The 23,383-nt window shown below is 40.2% G+C and overlaps 1 non-coding gene and 1 pseudogene across 1 annotated transcript; one reads left to right on the top strand and one right to left on the bottom strand.

Annotated features, from left to right (window-relative positions):
* The first annotated feature begins 12,618 nt into the window (after window positions 1-12,618).
* LOC125996851 (uncharacterized) lies at window positions 12,619-12,791 on the top strand (annotated as a pseudogene).
* A 9,564-nt stretch (window positions 12,792-22,355) lies between these two features.
* On the bottom strand, window positions 22,356-22,462 carry LOC125996674 (U6 spliceosomal RNA). The gene has a single exon (XR_007491355.1). It is a non-coding gene; the product is annotated as a U6 spliceosomal RNA (small nuclear RNA).
* Between the last annotated feature and the right edge of the window lie 921 nt (window positions 22,463-23,383).

Raw genomic sequence — 23,383 nt, 5'->3', positions numbered from 1 at the left:
TACTAAAGTCCACCCTTTAAAAATTGTTTGTTTAAAAGTCAACGACAACAGAATCGATACCCAATTTACAACAAGCTGTATAAATGGGGACCAATTACACTAGCATGGGAGGGAGCTTGTTAAAGGAGAGAGATATGGAATGCATGCCAGGAACAGGGGAGGAGGGAGGACAACACTGGGAGTGGGAATTTCTCTCATCATTGTCACTCTGTACTTTAAATATTACTTTGAAAGATTTGTAATTCACTTTGGCCACAATAAAAATTTTTTAAAAATCGTTTGCACTAACGCTGGTTTAGAATAATTTTGTAGGTTTCAGACACAGAGCATTATAAATCTACCTCTGTGAATTCTACATTATGTTTGTCAATAAAAGCGCAATGAGCGTAATTTCATCACTCACTCTATAGTTGGTCTATTCTTACTCATCAAAAAACATGAGAAAGCAATGATTTAACTCATATGGGGCATAGAGAGAAAGCAAACAAATGGGTTGGCTAAGTTAAAATAAGCTTTTAAACTATATTTTATTTAGAGATTACCAGTTAGAAGTTACCAGAGAGAATGTGGAAAGATGAAGGGCGAACAGGAGAAAAAGGGATCATTTTAGAGGACAGGACAGAACTGGATTTTACTTGGTGACCTTAACAGATGATGTTTTTTTAAAAAGCTACATACACCGGAATCACATAGTGTTATTGAATAAAAACGCTGGTCCATTTAAAGTCAAGAACAAGATGGGGCCTGAGAGATAGGGCAGCAGGTAAGTGTAAAATGGTAGACTGTGTACTCCACAATCCCCAGAGAGGGAGAGGGATTTCCATGTCCCAAGTCTGAGTAGGACAAGAGACGCAGGTCCAGCCGCAATTCTGACTCGGAAAATAATCCACACACAGTTGGGAAGGAATAGCAGGCCAGAGAAACAGACCGCAAGCTGTTCACCCACAAGCCAACCAAGGCTCTCTCACCCGCCCAAGAAACTGCCATCCGTCTTCAAAAGAATCCTTCCCAAGAGAAAATCCACCTGAACTCCTCTTCATGTGTGAAATGATGGGCTGTGTTCCACAATCCCAGAGAGGGAGAGGGATTCCCATGCCCCTAGTCCAGGTAGGGCAAGAGACGCAGGTCCGGCAGCAATTCTGACTCAGGAAATCATCCACACACAGTTGGGAAGGAAGAGTAGACTAGAAACTAACACAAGGAATAGAAGACAAGAAACTATAACCGCAAGCTGTCCACCCACAAGCCAGTCGCTCCACCATGGAACCATAAGCCAAGATGGCAGCTTCTCCTCCAAGCCTTCAAAGCAGCTTTTATTGGGGAAAAAGCAAAGCCCCCCCAAAGAGGGGGGAAGCCAGATGAGGAGGCAATGGGGAAACATCTTCTTAACATGTCAACCAAAGGAACCAATCGAGAGACATCTACTTAGAAAGCAATATGAGGACCAATCCAAAGGCCTCTATCAATAGGTGAGGTGTTTGCCTTGCAAGCCTGACTCAGAATTCATTCCTGGCACCAATATGGGTGCCTACCAAGTCTTGCCAAGAGTGATCCATGAGCACTGAGACAGAAGTAAGCCCTCCAAATCAAACCTAAATAAATTTAAAAAAAAGATTTTTAAAAGAATAGAAAAAAAAAAAAAAAAAAGCAAGGTGAATGAAGTAAAGAAAAATATCTGACTCTTTTTTTTTTTCCCAGACTGGATTCCAAGATAGTCATTTTAAGAAACAAATGAAGGAAAAAAATATGAAATTCCTTGTCACAGTTTTGATAGTGTTTTTGAGACTGGGAGCTAGGACAGAAGCCTCCAGACACCCTTCCAAGGACATAGCTATGGATACAGCACTTTCTTTTCAGTAACAACTAGGATGGTTCTGTCAGTTAGCACAGGTCCACAATCCTGGCACTGAAACAGGAAGTGAGGCCAATCCTAAATGAAATCAAACTGTGACTAGAGGGGATTAGAATGAAAATTGACAGCACAGTTCACAGAATTGGTGCACGGCTCAGCTGCCTGCGAGTCACTGTCGTCATGGGTTTGGACATGAGACATGAAACACTGCCTAGATGGCTGTTGGCGGCAGAGGCTGTGAGAAGCATTTGTCTGCACTTTGTAGAGCCCCGTGATGCTGAGAAGGTAAAGGGGATGGTGAGGATGTTGACAGGCTGATAAGTTTCTTTGAAAACAGCCTGAAAAGGCTGCCAGGCTTGATGGTCTCTCCTCCCCGTGCTGCATAATCACAGAAAAATGATTCCAAAATAACTGTTTCAGAAAGGACATTGGATTAGAGAAGAGAAACTCTTATATCCAACCTCTGCTAACTTGTTTAACCTAGTCACTCTTTGAAATCTTTCTAGAAGAGGAAAGCAAGAGGGGAAGGAGGGCATTGTGAAGGATGAGGCTGTGGGGACAGAGAAAGAAAGGCACAGATCCTATCGCCCACCATCTTGATTAAGATCTTCTCAACTCATAAGAAGTGAGTTGATTGGTGGTAGTTAGTGTTCATGTCCTAAGTAGCAGTATGTTTGAAAGTGTAATTTTATTTGAACAAAAATCTCTGTAACAAAAAAAATATCTGTAACAAGTTACAGTTCTTAAGGCCATATCTTCATGCTGAATTTTGATGGGACCAAAATCCAATGGCAAGGGATGGCAGGACTAAGTGGAGTGAAGAGAACTAGACACAAAGGAAGAAGAATATGTAAATACAGAGGCAGAGAGCAGAAACATGAAGCTATGCAATTATATATAACATATATTACCTATTCAGTCAGACTTAGGACTACAATACTCAAATATAATATTTGAGTCAGACTCAAATACTATAATAAGGAATGCGTTAGTCACTTAATTATATCATAAAAAGTAAAGAATGAAAGTATTCAAAATAGCTCTTGCCATTAATGAAAATAAAATATGAAATATTTTAACTATAGTACAAAAACATGCATGAGGGCAGGGGAATAAGAGAATAGAGTTGTGATATGACTAAACAACAAAAATAACAAACCTATATTAAATACACACATGAAAAAGACAAATTTAATTAAAGCATAGTACTATTGAAATTCGTAGATTGACAAAGGAATATAGGAAGAAAGAAAAATGTAACTAAAACACTATAAAACAACAAGAAAATAAGAATACACCAGTAAGTTCATAGCTTTCGATAGTTATTTTAAATGTAAATGAATTAAAATATGTGTTTAAAAGACAGAGTGGTAAAGAGATTTATTTTACCTTATTTTGCTTTGGGGCCACACCTGGCTGTGCTCAGGGCTTACTCCTGGTTCTATACTAAGGGATCATCACTCCTGAATGCTTAGTAGACCATTGTGGTGTGCAGCGATTAAACTCAGATTGGCTGCTCTAAGATAATTTCCCTTATTACTATCTCTCTTGTGAAGATATTATAAAAACCAAAAAGAGCCCCAAACTAGTCTGCCTGCAAGGAAATTTTATCCTCAAGGATGGGAGATTAAAAATGAAGGGTGGTAAAGAATGTGTAATACAAGTGAGAATGTAATATAAGTGGAAAACAAAGAAAGCACCAGGGCTGGCTGTACTTTAGTGGCTTAATAAGAGACAAATATAATCATTATACAGGGCCGGGTAGAACTGTGGGTAGAGATGGAAAGAAACCATCATTATTGGCCCATGATCTATAGCTGTTGCCATGTCTGCACTTCGACCAGAATCAAAGGCTCATTTTGTTTTGTTTTGTTTTTTGGGGTCACACCTGGCAGCACTCAGGGGTTACTCCTGGCTCCACACTCAGAAATCGCTCCTGGCAGGCTTGGGGGACCATATGGGATGCCGGGATTCAAACTGATGATCTTCTGCATGAAAGGCAAATGCCCTACCTCGATGCTATCTCTCTGGCCCCTCAAAGACTCATTTAACTCTTGAAAGAAAGACAAGTCAAGCCATGAAAATGCATGAGTCTGATGGTCTCATAGCTGATTACACTAGAGTGCCTTGTCGGGGGTGGGGATGAATGCCTTGCCCTACTAAATGAAGCCTTAGCAACTATACACACATTCCACAACTGCCCCCATGCCAACGACCCAACTTCAACACTTTTCCACTAACCTCTGTAGAGATACCTAACAGCCCAAAAATCTAGGCTTTTTGGTTTTGGGGATGAAACCTCTGGGGTCCCTTTGGAGAAAAGACAGGCAGCCTCTCCCCCATACCTCTGTACTTCCAGAAGCCTCAATAGCCACATCCAAGATCCACAGCTTCCACCATGTCAGCTCATTGGCCCAGCTCCACAGATCCTTGAAGTCTTAGACTGTGCCACATACATGGCTAAGTGACACCTGCAATACTCACATACCAGTAGGAATGCACCAAATTAGATGTGAAGCTATCACAGAAGTCACCTATACTCAACAAATAAAACCAATAACAGAATGCTCAACCAGCAACAAACAGCTTAGAAGACACCATAATGATCACATTGTGAGATATGACAATTATGACAAATTTTAATGAGTTTTATACTTTCATTATTATTTAGTTGTCACAAAAATATTAAGTAAATTATTCATATCTGCCAAAAGGAAAGTTGGAGAGAGGTGAGAAATTGGGAGACAACGGTGGAGAAAATGATAAAATGGTGGTGGGATTGGTGTTGGAACACTGAATGCCAGAAATAACTGTCTGATGAGTAACCTTGTAAACCTTGGTGTTTAAATAAAGAAATTTATTTTAAAGGCATTATATAATTCTCAGGAAGTCAATTATTCAAAAGAACAAGACGATTTTACATACATATTCATCTAACATTGAAACACCTAACTATATAAAACAGGTACTAATCGATCTGATAGCAGCAATATTGTTTTAGAGAAATCCAGTACCCCATTGAATAGATCATTCAGACATAAAAGCAAGAAAAAAACACTGGATTGGAACTACAATTTAGACAAATTGGATAATAACAGACATATATCAGACATTCCATCCCACAGCAACAGAATATACTGCCTCCTTAGGCACATTTTCCCCAACAGAACAGACCAGAAGAATTTATATTGTTAAGTTGTCCACACAACTCAAAGCCATCTGCTTAGACAATGCACTGCCTAGCAAAATTCCAAGAGCATTTTTTTTGTGAAGCATAAAAAAACTATCTTAAGGGGCCTGCGAGGTGGCGCTAGAGGTAAGGTGTCTGCCTTGCAAGTGCTAGCCAAGGAAGGACCGCAGTTCGATCCTTCAGCGTCCCATATGGTCCCCCCAAGCCAGGGGCAATTTTTGATCGCTTAGCCAGGAGTAACCCCTGAGCATCAAATGGGTGTGGCCCGAAAAACAAAACAAACAAACAAAAAATCTTAAAATAATATGGACCATCACTGCAATAGCAACAAAATGAAGGGGAGAATAAAAGGTAGAAGGGAACCAAAAATATGCAGAGAGCTATAAGTCCTACAAAGAGTCAAAGCAACTTTGAGAAACTAGAAATAGAGATGAGGGCATCACATTTTCTCATGTCAAGGTGACATCCACAGCTTAAGTAATTAAAATTAAGGTTGTACTGGCATGAAATATATACAGAGACCAATGAAATAAAATTAAAAATTTAGAAATGAACTTACCTTATATAGTCAAGTAAATGTTGACAAGGAGAGAATACTCAGTAAGGAAAGAATAATTTCTTCAGTAAAAAGTAATGAAAAATTTGGATACTGATATACAACAAGAGAATGAAACTGAAATTCTACTAGTTACAAACATTAATTTGAAATGGATCATAGACTTATACATAGGACCAAAATGTCCTAGAAAGAAACATAGAGACAAAAACTCCATAACATTTGTTCTGGCAATTAATTTTTTGGGAACTATGATACCAAAAACACAAGCAAGAAAAGCAAAAATCAGTAAGTGAGATTATATTAAACTGAAAATCTTCTGCACAGAAAGAAATCGATGCCAGCAAAGTTAAAAGAAAACACATGGAATGGGAGAAACTTTCAAAACCATATAATTGATAAGGGGTTGATATTCAAAATAAGCAAGATCCTCATGCAATTTAGTAGCACAATAACAAAACTATTTTTGTTTTGTTTTGTTTTTTGGGCCACACCCAGTGATGCTCAGGGGTTACTTCTGGCCTGTGCTCAGAAATTGCTACTGGCTTGGGGGGCCATATGGGACATTGGTCCGTCCTAGGTTAGCTTTGTGCAAGGCAAACGCCTTATCTCCTGTGCCACCTCTCCAGTCCCAAAATATTTTTGTAAATGAACAGAGGATTTGAAGGGACATTTTTTTCCATGGAAAATATACAGATGGCAACATTTTCCTAAAATAGTGCTCAGCATCACAAATTATCAAGGACATGCAAATCAGAACCATCATGAATGATCATGTCATCAGTAATAAGGTTAATAACAAAAAGACAAAAATTAATACATGGTTAGAATATAGAGCAAGGGTGGCGAACAAGTTTGTCACAAAGAGCCAAAATTTTAAACTGTGAGAATCAGAGAGCCACACCACGCAATGACCTGCCAAAACAGACAAACACTCACACAAAAGCATATAATTTCAACAATAATATATTAAACACATATTACATTTTGCCATTTTGAGTGAGGGTAAAAATCCTGTTCACCATCCCTGATATAGAGAAAGTGAAATGCTTGTGCATGGTTGATGCAAATAAAATTGGGACAGCTCTTATGAAAAACAGTATGTATATTTCTCAAAATAATCTAAACGAGGGGCTGGAGCATTAGCACAGTGGTCAGGGCATTTGCTTTGCTGAACCAGGTTTAATCCTCAGGCTTAATCCATATGGCCTCCCAAGCCTGTCAGGAGTAATTTCTGAGCACAGAGCCAGGAGTAGCCTTTAAGTGCTGTAGGGTGTGGCGCCTAAACAAACAAACAAACAAACAAATCTAAACTAGAATAGCCATTGGACTCAGCAACTGTAATTCTGGGCATTTATCCAAAAGAGATGAAAATTCTAACTCAAAAATTATAACCACCCTATATTCATAGTGCTGTTATTTGTAGTAGCCAAGAAAGACATGAATGCAACATGAGTATTCATTGATGGGTGAATGAATAAAGAAAGTCTAACTGATATAGACTGGAACATTTTTTTAGTTATAAAATCAAAGGAATTTCTATTACTTATGACAATAGAGATGAAGCTTTAGGACATTATGCTAAAGTACATAAGTCAAAAAAGACAAATCTCACATAAGGAATTTCAAAGTTCATAAAAGCTGAGATTGATGGCCCCTAGCATCTTGGAGAGTGTGTTTGGGAGGGAAGTAAGTGAGAAATTTATTGGTCAAAGGGTGAAAACTTGAAATCATAAGAGCAGTAAGTTCCAGGGATGTCATACATAGCCTGGGGAGCATAATTAACAATACTATACTGTATTGAAAGTTATTTCAATGTTCTTGCAGTAATAATAACAAAAACAGTAATTAGGTAAGATAAAGATTGTGTTAATGGCACTTTATCAGGGGAAACATTTCACAACATAAACACTAGAATGGAATCCTCACATTGTTTAGCCTAAACTTACACAATGTCACATATCAAGTATACATCAAAATAAAGCTGGGAGGGAAACACTAATTTCTTTCAAGAAGGCTCTGAGCTAATCACCACCCCAAAGCCCAACTTCCAAATACCATTGCCTTTGGGGGTTAAGATCAACACATGAAAATAAAAGGTTAAGGGGGAGGATTGAGGAGGAGATATGGAAGTAACACTAGGGCATTGGTGACAAGCCTATCCTGGACACTTAGATTTGGGTAAGGTGAGGTAATTGTGTACATCAGAGAAATAAACACCAACACTATTGCAGATAACCTAGACTATGATAATTAAATCAAATATACATATTTAAGTGGTTATGCAATAACCTTGTACCTAAGAATAAAAAATGCTACTACTACTATAACCTAAACTATAATAAAAGTAAGAATAAAAACAGAATAAATAAATGCTGAAGAACCTAAGGGAAAAGAAATTTCTGAAAATAAGCATGGCATAGGAACTGACCCACTCTTGAATTATGTCTGAGAGGAGATGGTGCCACTGTGAGGTTTGGTATATAAAGATGGCAGAAGGGAAGATGGCTGGTTGACTCAGAGGGATCTGAAGGAAAATGTCCTCCCTCACCCTGTCCTCCACATGAAGCTAGCTCCCGCCTTTGTGTGATAAGCAAGTTCTAGAAGAAAAAGGGATGAAGAACTTGCTTCTCTTTCTCAGTCACCTGTCTCAATCTGGCCACTGACTTTGACCTTCTTCCCATGATTCCTTTCTGCTGGGTCTTCTTCCAAATTCTCCATGGATGCCCTGAGCTGGGCTTTCTCTTATCTTTTATGGAAACAGCCTTTAAAGGTAATGAAAGGAAGATGTTGATTTTTATGGCTCATAAAGCTGCTCACAGATATCCAATTTAGTATAAGCCATTTCCATTAACTGTGTATTTTAACAATTTTTCCATTCCACTGTGACCTTAGATTTTCAGTAGCTGGATGGGTGGGGGCATAAACCCCAGAGAAGCTGTAAGGGGGTTTGATTTTCCTCCCAAATCAAAGGTTTGTGCACCAAGTCTGAAACCCAAAACCTTTTGATACTGATGGGGACAGCCTTTTTGCCTGTCACCATGAACCAACCTCAGTTATTTATGACGTCCTTGGTGGGTATAATCAAACTGAAAAGGGAACATCAGATCCGCCTTGGCTTCTGTATTTTCTTCTATAAAATGAGAGGGTTGGGATAGATGATTTCAGAGTCCCATTAGCTCTTAGCACTCTCTAACTGCTAATATTGCAAAGCCCCTGACAAGGCTACATGGGGTGACCCAATTCTTCACAAACTCTGGTATTTTGGAACTGGCCTTGACAGTTTGTAGAGCTTTTCCAACCTCGTAATGGGCCTGATTCCATCTGAAGATCTCTTCTGATCTTGCTAGAAGCTCTACCCTCCAAAGCAACCAGGTGAAACCCATACCACCCTGGACTTACTTCTTCAGAAATGGAGGGAGGGAGATGTTTGGGGGCATACACAGCGATGCTCAGAATTACTCCTGGGGTTACTCCTGGCTCTTTTCTCAAAAATCACTCCTGGAAGGGGAGGGCATTGGTGGTGGGAATGTTGCACCGGTGAAGGGGGGGGGGGTATTCTGTTTATGACTGAAACCCAACTACAATCGTGCTTGTAATCGTGGTGCTTAAATAAAGATTAAAAAAATAAATACAAATTTAAAAAGAAAAATTAAAAAAAGAAAAAGAAATCACTCCTCGCAGGCTCGGGGGACCATATGGTATGCCAAGGATCGAACCTGGGTCCATTGTGTCTAAGTCAAAGGCCCTACCTGTTGTGCTATATCTCTCTGGAGGACCCTCTTCAGATGTTTTATTTGGTGCAGGGGAGGAGTCCGGATCACACCAAGCTGAGCTCAAGGGTCACTCCTGGTGATGCTTGGAGGACCATAGGTGAATCCAGCAATGGAACTCGGTCTGGCCTCTTGCAAGGCAACTGCCCTACCAGTGCTTGTACAATCTCTGGGGGTCCCAGCCTCTTTGATCTTTCCACACAGCCCTGCTCCCCAGGAAGCCAGGCTCAGAGTACCTTGTTTTATTTTATTATTTTATTTTTTTATTTTTTTATTTTGGGCCACAACCATTGACGCTCAGGGGTTATTCCTGACTATGCGCCTTGAAATCGCTCCTGGCTTGGGGACCATATGGGACGCCTGGGGATCGAACTGGGTCAGCTGCATGCAAGGCAAAAGCCCTACTGCTGTGCTATAACTCCAAACTCTCAGAGAGACTTTTGCAAAGAAATTAGAAGGCTCATTCCTACTCCACCTTTTGCCTGGGTGTGCAGGACAGCTGGGGAGCAACCCAACCCCCCAAAGACCTTTTCTGACTCAAACTTTGAGAAGTAAGCACCTCCCTAAGGAGGCAAAAGACTGCCCTGAGTCTGAAGCTGTTGAATAGAGAAGGGTCATTTATCTGGGGAAAACATGACAAGAGTTTTGGTTGGAATGGAAGGAAGAAGATTCCTTCTCCCCACGCTTTCCCAGTTCCTCCTGGTTGTCTGGGTGCTATTGGCGCAGGTTATTGCCAGCTTCTCCGGCCTCCACCCTGTAGCTGTCATTTATTCCTCGGGTTCCATGCTGGCTTCTGAGCATCCAGCAACTGAGACTGTCCTGATTGGTGGAGCATCTTGGGTGTGGACCAGCCCTCAGCCCTGACCTGCTGGGAGCAGGAAGTCTGGTTCAGTGTTCTGGGTTGAGTGGTGCGGTGGGTATATTGCAGTTGTTCAAGTTTGCTTTGGTGAGTAAAGCTAATTGGTCTTTTCCTTTTCTTTTCTTTTTTCAGCTAGGGCTTACTTCTGGCTCTGCACACAGAGATCACCCCTGGCGGAGCTCAGGGGACCACATGGGATGCTAAGATAGAACCTGGTTCAGCCTCAAAGATCCTTTTAGCTCTTCTATCTTTCCGACCTCGAGCTCACACCTAATATTTGTTCTCATTTATTTGAACATTGGAGTCAATGTGCGATCTCAACTGCTCCCACCTGTCTAGCAGCCTCAGGTGTTTTCAGAGAATCTGTCAAGTCCTGGGCCCTGGGGTTACCAAGGTTACATTCCCACTTCTTTCCCTCAATCACAAATGATTTCCAGCACCCATTCTCCCATGAACTGGAGATCCTCCTTCTCTACACAGCTTCCAAAATAACTCTGTGAAAACCATTTAAAGAAATAGACCCCACATTTCAACTCCGATGGATTCTCTGTATTCTAAATGCTTCACACCACATTTGTTTTGTTTTGAACGTGTTTTAAAATACTTGATTGTATTCACCACCTTCTCGCCAAATTTGTTAAAAGTAACATTCAGGGCTGGGAAGAAAGTTAAAGGGCTACAGGCCATGATTTACAGATAGAAGCCTCAGCAACACATGTTTCCCTGAGCACGTCTGGGAGCAAGCTGGAAGTAACTCCAGTGCATAAAAACCCAGAAATAGGGACCAGAGCGGTTGCACAAGTGGTAGGGCATTTGCCTTGCATGTGCTAACCTAGGACGGACCATAGTTTGATCCCTGGCATCCCATATGGTCCCACAAGCCAGGAGCAATTTCTGAGTGTATAACCAGGAATAACCCCTTAGCATCACTGGGTGTTCCCCCCCCCAAAAAAAAAATAAACCAGAAATAACAAAAGAAATGCCTGGGCCAAACAACAATATGGTGGTTATTGACACCTTTTGATACTTAGATCACCCCTTACTTTTTCTCCTCACACCCTTTTTGAGTAAAAAAAAAAAAAAAAAAAAACAACTGCCCACGTTTGACTAGGGACACACCTAGGTTTAATTAATATATGTACCTTTAAACTATATCAACCCTGCCCCTCAGATTATTTACCATTGTGTGTTAACTCCAGCTAATAAAAGTGGCAGGAAAAGCAGCTCAGCTTAGCTTGGCTGTCTTAGTATAGTCTAGGGGGCTGCTCAACCCCCTGGGCCTTATGTACCTTCTCCTGGAACTCTATCTGGTTTCTTGTGTGACATCCCTGCTGCCTGACCCATCTATTCCAGGGTCAGCATGAACAGAGTGAATACAGATAACTGCAGGCTACAGAGAGCAGTCCCCAGGAAACCAAGTTCCAATAGCAGGTAGATGCTTCATCTTGCGTGAAGCTAGTCAGGGTTTGGTCCCTGACATATGGTTCCCTGAATACTGCCAAGAGTGAGAGGCAGGAGCAAGCCTTGTGCACCACCCACCTGACCCCCCTCCCAATTAAAACGCTGTGTTTAGGAATAATATTGTTTCTAGGGACTGTATAGATAATACAAGTAAGGCACTTGCCTTGCAGATAGCCATATGGTAACTGGAGCACCTTCAGGAGTGATATCTGAAAGCAGAGCCAAGAAGGAGACCTGACCACAGCTGGATGTGGCTCCAAAGCATGCCAAAGAAATATTTCTTTAAGCTTTCTCCTGTTCCTACCTACAAATACCCCCCAATCCTTCCTTGACCTGGTCTTAATTTTGTGCATTTTATTAATTTATTCAGCAAAATATCTACTTTATTCCTATAATAGACAGGCATAAGAGAGAAAGCAAGGTGATTTTGATTATTTCAAATCCCCTTGAGAGAGTGATTTTCCAATAGGAATTATTGCCATAGAAGTGAACTGAGGCATTAAGACAGAAGACAGAACAGGCAACTTACTTTCCCTGAAAAAATGTCAGGGGAGTTTTGGGGGTGGGGTTGGGATGTGTGAGAAAGTCTCTGAAGAATGAATAAGAGTTGAAGAGGCAAGTTAATCCAAATAGAAGGCACAGTACAATGATATAGTCATCAACTGGATCCAATATAGTAAGACAAGCATTAAAATCTCAAAGGATGCTTGATGTGTGGCCGGAGAAATGACTGTCTTGGATTAGTTTTATGAGACAGTTTTCTGGCATAGAGAAAGAACTTTGTAGACTGCCTTAAGTTGTTTAGACATTGAGCTGTCAGCTATCAGCAGTCAACAATCATTCGGAAACTCAATTTGAGCTTGAAGATTGTTTGAAATCTTGGCAAGTGATTCCGAATAAATTTCTGGCTTGAAAATAATGGGAGAGATACTTACCTGGCAGGGGAGATACCTTGATCACGAAGGTGGTTTCCCCAGAGCGAGGCTTATCCATTGCACTCCGGATGTGCTGACCCCTGCGATATCCCCAAATGTGGGAAACTCGACTGCTTAATTTGTGATAGTGGGGGAATAAAAGAGAATGGGAGAGACAGTGTCTAGATGAGTGGACACACAGAAACATTTCTCTTCCCATAAACTGTGCACTCAGTGTCAGAAAGAAGAGTCAGAGCAAAACAATGACAATGCCACACTCACCGTGACTTCAAAGTTTTAGCTGCCATCATCATCCTATTTGAGATAAGAGGATCTACTGAGGCATCCACAGAATCACTTTCCTCAAAAGGCACCACCCAAGACTAACTAAGGTTCATTGCCTTCATCATCCCATAGCAATTATACAAGTACTGGTTGTCCCTGGTACTCTCAGGGATGATATGTCTATTCTTCCAAGTCACTCATCTTGTGGCTGGAAGACTGGGCACAAGCCAAACCCATTTCTTTTATCTTATCAAGTAAAGACATGACCTGGCTCCCTTGTTTTTCCAGGGTTCCCCAATAACCATCCCACATACAGAAATAAATAGTTCTGGCGATAAAAATGCTTTGAAAAATATCATTTTTTGGTTTTTGAGCCACAGCCAGCAGTGTTCATGGGGTAACTCCCTCCTGGTTCTGCACTCAAAAATCACTCCTGGAAGGCTCAGGGGATCATATAGGATGCTAGGGATCAAACCCAGGTTGTATGCATGCAAGAAAAATTCCCTATCCACTGTGCTATTGCTCCAGCCTCAATGCTTTGAATTAAAAGAAAAATACTGAGGGCTGAGTATTTCTGTCACTCTTGCTTTACCTTATATTCCCTCTTTTTTTTTTAATAATGCAATTTGGGAGATTCCTTATAGTGAGATGAGATTTCAAATATCAACTCTGTTCCCTACCTCAATCAAACTTTTTGATTCCTCTGAGTTTCTGTGACAGGAGGGGAAAACTTTGTTTGGTTTTGAACGTCAATAAGAAAGAAGAAATCTTGAGCTGGAAGAGATAGTAAAACAGGTAGGGCACTTACCTTTCATGCAGCTGACCTGAATTTGGTCCCTGGGTTCCACTGTGGTCTCCCAAACACCACCAGGAATAATTCTGAAGAGCAGTGCCAGAAGGGAGTCCTGAAAGGAGCAATGGTGAGTGAATGCAAACATACTTTGCAATGAAAAGGGGTCCTACACTAACTCTGACTCTAAACTGATAAGTAGCATAGCAAAAGAATGAATTAATCCAAAACGGATGGTTTAGAAGTGAACCAGGTACTTATTTGAGAGTTTGCTGGATTATTTTTGGTGATCAAGGTGTGCTGTGGGAAGTTACCTCTTGTTGATATCAAACTAAACAATGGCCAAACATATTTTATTATATGTTACTTTGCTTAGAGTTGTGATTTCCAAGAATCCTGCACTGATGTTAGGAGAACTTTTTGAATTGTTTTCAATAAATGGGCTAGTATAGAAATTATATAATTGAATAGAAATGCTCATGAAGAACAGTACTTAATACAGAGAAGTGTGTAATACCAGATAGATGGCTCAATAGGCTAGAGTCCATGCTTTGCATATGATATTGCAGAGCCTCTGAGCACCACCAGATGCAGCTCCTCAAGCCATAAAACAGAAAATAAAGAGGGTAGAAATATATATATGATTATAATACATTTTTTTCTGATATTCTAATCTTGGAAACTTGACTGAATTTCAAGATGGCCCAACATACGTATAGACTATGTAGAATGACAGCTTGCGATTAGCCCAAGGGAGAATATCCTCTTCTACTGAGTCCTGCCATAGCTCTGACACTTTGATAAACTTCAAAATTTCATTTCATAGTGATGATTGGGGGTCTCCAGTCTTTTGAGCTGCGAGTTGAGCTCTGGAAATGCCTTAAAAGCATCTAAACATCATGAACAAGGTCCATGAAATTTTCTTTACTGGTGAAATCATCCGGTTTAAACATAAATGATGCACTAATATTCAATTATTATTAATTAATTAATAATTAATTATTTATTAATTATTTATTAACTATTAATTAATGTTAGGTTGTTATTAATTAATTATAAATGAGTGGGGAAAATCTTCTCATTATTTGTTCTGACCTCTCCTGAAATGCAAGGCTGGCAGGTTATGAACACAACACACTGTCCCTTTCAGAAAGACCAGGGGGATATGGTGACAGACAAGGATTTGTTGATGACAAAATCCCAGTAAAAGTCAAAATGACTCACAGAACTTTCTGGGAAGAGAATTCATCAAATCCAAGTAAGCTGCACCCTTACCTTTATATCTCATTCTCCCAGGTTGAAAAGTCACCCAAGCAAGGGGAGAAGGGATAGAAGATGAAGAACTGTCAAGTGCTGCAAAATTCCCTGCAAAGACAGTGACTAGCCTGTATTTTGATGACTGAGTTTTACAAGCTTGTAAAGATGAATTTATCCCTTTACCCTGACCACTGACTTTGAAAAACTTCCTGTCTGTTCTCTGTCTACAGACCCAAGTGATATGAACTAAATTCCAGCTGCTAAGAACAGGAAGGAGAGATCATGGCTGTGGCAATGCAATAACAAGAAGTTTTCTCTTTTTATTAGTAGGAGGAAGGTTAGAAAAATACCCAGTAGAGGCCAGAGTGGTGGTGCAGCAGTAAGTCATTTGCCTCGCATACGTCTGACCTAGGATAGACTGTGGCTGGATCCCCCGGCATCCCATATGGTCCCTCGAGCCAGGAGTGATTTCTGAGTGCTTAGTCAGGAGTAACCCCTGAGCGTCACCGGGTGTGGCCCAAAAGACAACAACAACAATAACAACAACAAGAAAACAAAAACCAGTAGTAGTCATGGGACTATTTCTGGCACTCTGCTCAGAAATAACCTCTGTGGGGGCTAAGGGAACGGAATGTAGTACTGGGATTTGAACCAGCTTTCTGATTACCTGGAAGCTTCCTTCACAGAGTGGTTCATAGTCTTGGCTGCACATTGGAATCTACATGGAATGTTGGAAATGGTGATGGCTGGATATGATCAAGGGATCCTCAAACCTTTCTGCATAGTAAAATCACAAGGGAGTTTTTCTTTTTGTTTTGTTTTAAAGAAAACTTCTGATACACAGGTTGTACCCCAGAACCTTTGTGTTATTTTATCTGATGACAGAAACAAAGATCAGCATCCCCGAAAAAACTTCTCAGGTTGATAGACTCCAATAGGAAGTCAAGGCTGGGAACCAGTGTGCTTAAGAACCTGATGGCAATGGTCTGTGGTGTAAGTGGGGAGGGGGAATCATTCAAACCAGCTTGTGAGCACAGAACTACCATATTGGAAATCCCAAGCAGTGGGATCCAACAAAGGGGATGTTGTTGATACAGAATGTGCTCAAAGGAAAGTCCCAGAGTCCCAGATGGTTGAGGTTGATGAAATGAATATAATCAATGCCTGTACCACGAGGTGTCTGCACACACTCTTTTTATTAATTTATTTTTCATGGGAACCACAAATGATGGTGCTCGAAGTCTCCTTGTAGGTCCAGTCATCCATCAGTCATGCTCAGGGGACCAAACTTGGGTCTTTCATGTGATTCATACACTCATCCCATGACAGAGAACCAAGATTTGGCCTTACATGTGAGTCAGACACTCATCCCATTGACAGGGGACCAAGTTTGAGCTTTACATGTGAGTCATACAATCATCACATTGACAGGGGACCAAGTTTGAGCTTTACATGTGAGTCATACACTCATCCCATTGACTTATCTCTGTCCCCTGCCTCCTCCTGTTATTCTTTACTAACATATCATAAATGTACCTGACTTTCAATGCTACATTTCCTAGCTTCCTACAAGTATGTGAGGACAGGTGAATGAGGAGATAAAAGTGGAAGTTACAGAGCGAGAATTCAGGAAAAGCTCTTAAAAGAGCTAACTCAACTCTATGGTTGGCTTTTGTTCTCTTTATTCCTATTTGATGCACAGTCAGGAAGCTGGAAATTGGTCACCTTCCAACCAAGAAGACATAATTCCCACATACTGAGAAGGAGAAGGTTGGTATAGAAAGAACCATTGAGAGTGGCTTCTTGGTGGGAGAATATACCCTCCAGCTTCTTTTCCATTTTCTACCACCACCCTTATTTCCATACCAGCTGATACACCATTTGGAGAAGAAACAGACCAGATAAAGCTAATAGGAGAAGGAATTCACAGCAAGAGTGAAAAAGAAAACAAAACAGAAAGTGCAAAATTAAGATGAAGTGGGAGAGATAGAAGCCTGCACAGACTGTGTGTTTTAGATATAAACTTGTCAAATACCATTCCTCTGCTTTCCCCTCCTGGTTTATCACTTATTAGTTTAGTGACACACCATATTTATAGACATCAATGGTTGGCTCCATCTGTGAATGTGAAACTCTCCAAGATGAAGGGCTGCTGCTAATTTATTAGAGACCTGAGCCTCTGTGGATTCTGGTGTTCTTGAAAAGATCCTGACACCAATGCCCTGCCAGCTCCCAGAGATGAACATCATTGAGATTTTGGTGGGGGGGGGGGGTAAGTTCAAGAGATCAGTTCAACAATCTCTGTTCCTAGGTCAATTTTAAAAGTACATTAAAATTTCCCCTTGATCTTTTCAACATTTCTCTTCTCTTCATCTATATATATTTTTTCATCCTGACAATGAGATGAGTGGGTACAGGATCTTCTGGCTGGGGAAGAAGGTTGTGGCTGAGAAGTGAGGTTGTTGATTTTAAGAAGTCTACATGTGTAACAGTGAACCTATGTCTTATTCTTTATTTTTTTGTTTTTTTTTGTTTGTTTGTTTTTTGTTTTTGTTTGTTTTTTTTTTTTGGTTTTTGGGCCACACCCGGTGACGCTCAGGAGTTACTCCTGGCTATGCGCTCAGAAGTCACTCCTGGCTTGGGGGACCATATGGGATGCCGGGGGATTGAACCACGGTCGGTCTGTCCAAGGCTAGCGCAGGCAGGCAGACACCTTACCTCTAGCGCCACCACCCGGCCCCTATGTCTTATTCTTGATGTGTTTCCCTCAAAGGCAAAGCCATGAACCTAGAGCCTCTTGGTTACATAATTTATATTTTGTGGACACTGTAACCCCATAGGGAGCGCTAATGAGGAGTAGAAAAGTGAGTCCATTATTTGGTAATGTTAGACAAAGGAATCATGGGAGACCCAGAAACTCAAATCTTTTTGGATACAACATGGGAGAATTCATCTGAAATCAATTAAATGACCTCCCAGATGATTCTCCTTTCAACAAGTCATAATTAGGCAGAGATTGTGTGAATGTTGGCATTATTCCTTATAACCATAAAAAGGCAGATACCAGTGTTTCAGGGAACTTTCTGGAGAGAACCTAATTTATAGTGTTTTTCAAATAAAAATTTTCTGCCCAGAGAAGTGAATCACAATTCAAAGCAAATCTTTATTGGTAATCTGAAAGTTAGTTACAAAGCTATTTTAAAGCTTTTCATCAGATCAAACACTCTATTCATTCACAGCAGGTGCATTATGAGATTAGTGTTTGTTAAGTAAAACTGTGTGACGGAATAATTTTGGATAGGTCAATGACTAAACAAATTAAGAAAGAAACAATAGCTTCTGGGTAATTAGCACCATAATTTAAAAATCATGCCTGTTGTTTTGTTAAGGCACTCCAAATCATCGATACCTCCAACCATAAAATACAATGTCAACGCTCCCAAATTAGACTTGGGAATGTGGATCTAAAAGCTCACTGAAACTTCTGAAGGCTTTTTAGCAGCTAATGATAAATGCTCAGAAAAGAGCATTGCAGTCAAAGATAAGTATGTCCAAAAGAAGGCATTTGCTATTCACTTTGATGATTGTTATTTCTTGCTTTCTTTATCTGGCCGGGGAACAAGATGAAAATCGGTTACCTAGTGGGGCCAGTTAATTGTTGATCTGGCAACCTTTCCAATAGTCTGTTTGACTTCACACTGACATGTGCCCCAAACGACCAGGGCAAAAATGATAGCAACAGCATCATTTCCAGAGGTTTACAGAGAACTCAGCCAGCTATCCAGGGCATGATCTGCACACCTCAACGATGAAAAAAAAATACACTCAGGCAGGCCCAGAGGGGTAACTAAGTTGAATTATTTTATGGAACAATGAAGTTGTGAGCAACTTCAAGTGAGGTTAAATCTTAGCAGGGTGCTTCTTTCTAACTTAATCCAGCATTAGAAGAGCAGAATCCCTTTTAGTTCATTGCCTGGCAGGTTGAAATATTTATTGGTGAGAGTTGAGAAGTTAACGAACATTCTTAACAATATACAAATGAGCATTCACTTGACAATTATTTCTTTGGAGACTCCAAGCCATTTCTCTGATTTCGGATCTACAGGAATCTTCTTTCCTGGATAAGTCATATCCATCAAGCAACGGTTTCAGTTGCTCATTTCGGGTTCTCTTAAGCGCAAGAATTGGGTCAATGGTGAAAAACTCTGTGGGCCAGCAAATGCCTTTGATCCTCAGGCATCGCTTCTATGACAGCTCCCCTTGATCACATCCTGACAAAGCTTCCTTCTCAGTTGCCACCGAAATCACACCCACGTGTTTCCTCTAGGCTCATGTTTCACTGCCCCCCCCCCCCAGCACACAATTTAAATAAATCACGAGATGATCAAACATGAAATGCCACTTGGAGATCAATCAGCCCATCAATAGAAGCAGACTGTCCAGGTCCCACACAACAGATCACAAGAGTTGTCTCGTGGGTCTCCATGGCACAAAAATTACTTCTCAGCTTTCAGGGGAAGGAACTCTGGAGGAGGTGTGCAGGAAAAGGGGTGTCTGGCTCTGAAAGCTTGTACTAAGTTTTCAGGTCTGGATGTGTGTGTTGAGTGATGGTGGGGATTGTCTGGGGATGTTGGGCGTTTCCTTCTCTTTTGGTTTTCACATTTTTCATTTCTTGTGCAGATGACAAAATTATTTCTACTCTGACTGCTCAAAGCTTGCAGACACAGGAGAAAACCACGAAGGCTGAGAGAACACTGCTGTCTGCACAGTGGATCAGCATGGTTCCCAGGAGTGTCTTTCACAATGGGGTCATTAGAGCAGGTAAGACTTGTCATGAGGGGCCGGAGAGATAACATGGAGGTGGGGCGTTTGTTTTGCATGCAGAAGGATGGTGGTTCAAATCCCGGCATCCCATATGGTCCCCCAAGCCTGCCAGGAGCGATTTCTGATTGCAGAGAGAGGAGTAAATCCTAAGCACTGCAGGGTGTGACTCAAAAACCCAAAAAAAGAAAGAAAAACTTGTCATGAAAACTGTAATCTTTACAGGCTAAAGAGAGGCCCCTATGTGTCTGGAGTGACCTATAATGCCATTTAATAATAATAATAATAAATTAATATAAATAAAAACATTATATTACCAATAATATTAACATAATTTGGTGATGTTAGTAATATTATTATTATGAATAATGTTACTGATTATAAACAACACAGATAATTATCATTAATAATAGACAATATGTTTTATATGATTAACAAAATTGATAATTATTAATGACATTTACTATTATTAATATAATAAAAGGAAATGTTAGCCATATGTCATTAATGTTTGTATATAATATACCATAATGAGTATATTGTATTAATCAATACATGTATTACTTATAATAGAATAATATTGATATGATTATTAACTGTTAGTAATAAGTTAATAATGATGGTTTCTTATTTTAGTTGATAGCTAATAATCATCTGATGTGGGGATGGGGAAAAATAATCATCTGATTTGATATTTGATAATTGATATACTTCAATATTTGATACTTTGATACTTGATGATAAAATACCTTCCTATTAACAATAGGAACATTTCTCAAAAAATTAAGAATCTCAAACTTTATCACTCACCAATTCTCTTCTTGATTTCTATCTCTAGGTTCCCAAAACACTATTCAGAAAAGATATTGGCACTCCTGAGTTTATTGAAGCACTACTCACAGTAGCCAAAAATCTGGAAACATCCAAGTATCCAAGAACTAATAACTGAATAAAAAAAAAACTATGGTTTATATACAGACAATGTGGCTATAAGACAAAACAACAGCAACAAAACACACACACACACACACACACAATTTACCATTATGTGGATGGATCTGGAGAGTATCACGCTAAATGAAGTTGGCCAGACACAGAATGTGTCTTTCCTGTGTGGTCTATCAAGAGATATCATAAGAAAATAACAAATGCTCAAAGGCAACAGAAGCTAAAACTGAGCTTATCTGGGTCGAGGACAGAGCTAGGAGAGTAGCAATCAGATGCGGCTGGGGGCTGTGGTGTTGGAATGTTGTATTCGTGAAGCCCTCCCCTAAACAGTATCTTAAATCTTGGCATCTCAAGTAGATGTATTAAATGAAACATTTAAAATGTAAAATATTAAATTCAAATGGAAAAGTCTTCATAGATTTTGTTACATTTTGATATTAAACAGAAACAACCCATGTTCAATGCCTGTGTGTTTCTTTGCAATAAAAGCATTCTTCCCTGGGGGTGACTGGGGTCTGAGACGAGGATGATAGGAGCTCATTCGCATGGAATCAGTTTCCAGAGTTCGAGAATTACTGTGTATTTGATGAGAAACTAATTCTATGTCATTTCTCTCTTTTTGAAAGAAAGGCAGCAATGACTTGCTAGCAGACAACTCCTGGAATGACTAACCTCCCTTCATCCCCCCAAAACCCTGCTCAACTCTATCTGCTGGTGAGGATATGAAGCATCAGAAACTCTCCACACTCTCCCTTACTGTTTCGATCTCTCTTACTCTCTCTGTCTCTCACTTCTGACGAGGACACCACATGGTACAGTCACACTGGAAGACAATTTGACCATTTCTTCTAAAACTTGATATATTCTATTTATGGTTTTTGGACCACACCTGGCAGTGCTCAGGAATCATTCATTGTACCAGGTGGTACAAAGGGATGCAGAGATAGAACTCAGGTGCAAGGCAAACACCCTACCCACTGTGCTATTGCTCCAGCCCTCAACATATTCTTAACCTACATACATTCCAGTAATTGTGCTCCTTGCTAGGTATCTAAGTGAGTTGGAAATTTAAGTCCTTCCCCCCAAAAAACCATATCACAAGTTGATCTCAGCTTCGTATATAATTAGTAAAACCCGGAAGCCACTCTTTAATAGGAGAATAGATAAACTTTGAAGTAGCTATAAAATAGAATTTTACTCAGTGATAAGAGAAAATCAGCTATCAAGCACTCACAAGTGAATGGATTGTACAAGCATGTTGTGAAATGAGGGAACCCATATTCTGAAAAGCTTATGCCATCTATTATTTCAATTACGTAACATTTAAGAAGATGAAGCTAACAAGATGATAACTCAACTAGTAGCTCAGTGGTTGCCAGTGATTCAGAATAGGAGAGACAGGACTGCATAGGTGAAACCCAGAGATTTCTTAGGAAGGTAAAATAATTTTGTCCTAGATTGTAATAGTGACTAACAGACAGTAAGCATTTGTCAAATCCATCAAAAAAGACATAACAAAGGGGCCGGAGAGATAGCATGGAGATAGGGCCTTTGTCTTGCATGCAAAAGGACGGTGGTTCAAATCCCGGCATCCCATATGGTCCCCGAGCCTGCCAGGAGTGATTTCTTTCTTTTTTCTTTTCTTTTTTTTAAATATGGAACGCTTCACAAATTTGCATGTCATCCTTGCGCAGGGGCCATGCTAATCTTCTCTGTATCGTTCCAATTTTAGTACATGTGTTGCCGAAGTGAGCACCAGAAGTGATTTCTGAGCATAGAGCCAGGAGTAACCCCTTAGCACAGCTGGGTGTGACTAAAACGCCCTCCCCCCAAAAAAAGACATAACACGAAGATTAAGCTTTAATGCATGCAAGGTATTTGTTTGTTTGTTTTTTTAATCAAAAAGGTGAAAAAAATCAGGATGAGATATAAACTATAGCAAAAAAAAAAAAAAAAAAGATGAATGAATCCCAAATGTACGAAGTGGGAGTTGGAGCCATTTGGACACACATGTCTAATTCCCTCTGGAAATGAGTGGTGTCTGTCTAATTCTCACCACAGAAACTAACCCCAAGAGGTGTCCTTCAGTGATGAAGGTTAACAATCTTCCACTGCTAGACACACAGGCCAGAAATGAACAATTAATTTAAAAAGAACAGGTGACAGGAGCCAGGTTCATCACTGGTAGAGGGAGAATTTATAGAGAAGCAAGAAGAGGCTAGAAACATAAACATATTCATAGTCAGAATTGAAGACATCAGCATAAAAGCACACATTTTGGGGGAAGTGTCCATTCAGCAGTGCTCAGGGCTTCCTCCTGGGTCTCAAGATACTCCTGGTAGGGCATGGGGTACCATATATGGTGCTGGAGATCAAATACTTGTAATGCAAGCACCCTCCCTGCTGTACTATTGATCTGGCACCAGATGAATAAAATTTTCTAAAATTTTAGCTTTCAGGGCTTACTTAATGGCACTCAGCTATCACTCCTAGCATAGTGCTTGACCTCCATTTGTGGCAATGCTTGTGGGGCCATGTGGTGCTAGGGATAAAAGCTGAGGCCCCAGCATACAAAGCATATGTCCCTACTTCTTTTTATTGAGAATGGACTTCTAAACAAACAAAAAAAAACACCCTGTCCCTATGAATTTTTACAAAGATTCCTGTAAGCAAGGGT

Source organism: Suncus etruscus, chromosome 18 (assembly GCF_024139225.1).
Source record: "Suncus etruscus isolate mSunEtr1 chromosome 18, mSunEtr1.pri.cur, whole genome shotgun sequence".
NCBI lineage: Eukaryota > Metazoa > Chordata > Mammalia > Eulipotyphla > Soricidae > Suncus > Suncus etruscus.
The sequence above is the reverse complement of the archived record's forward strand: the minus strand, read 5'-3'. Positions and strand labels throughout refer to the sequence as shown.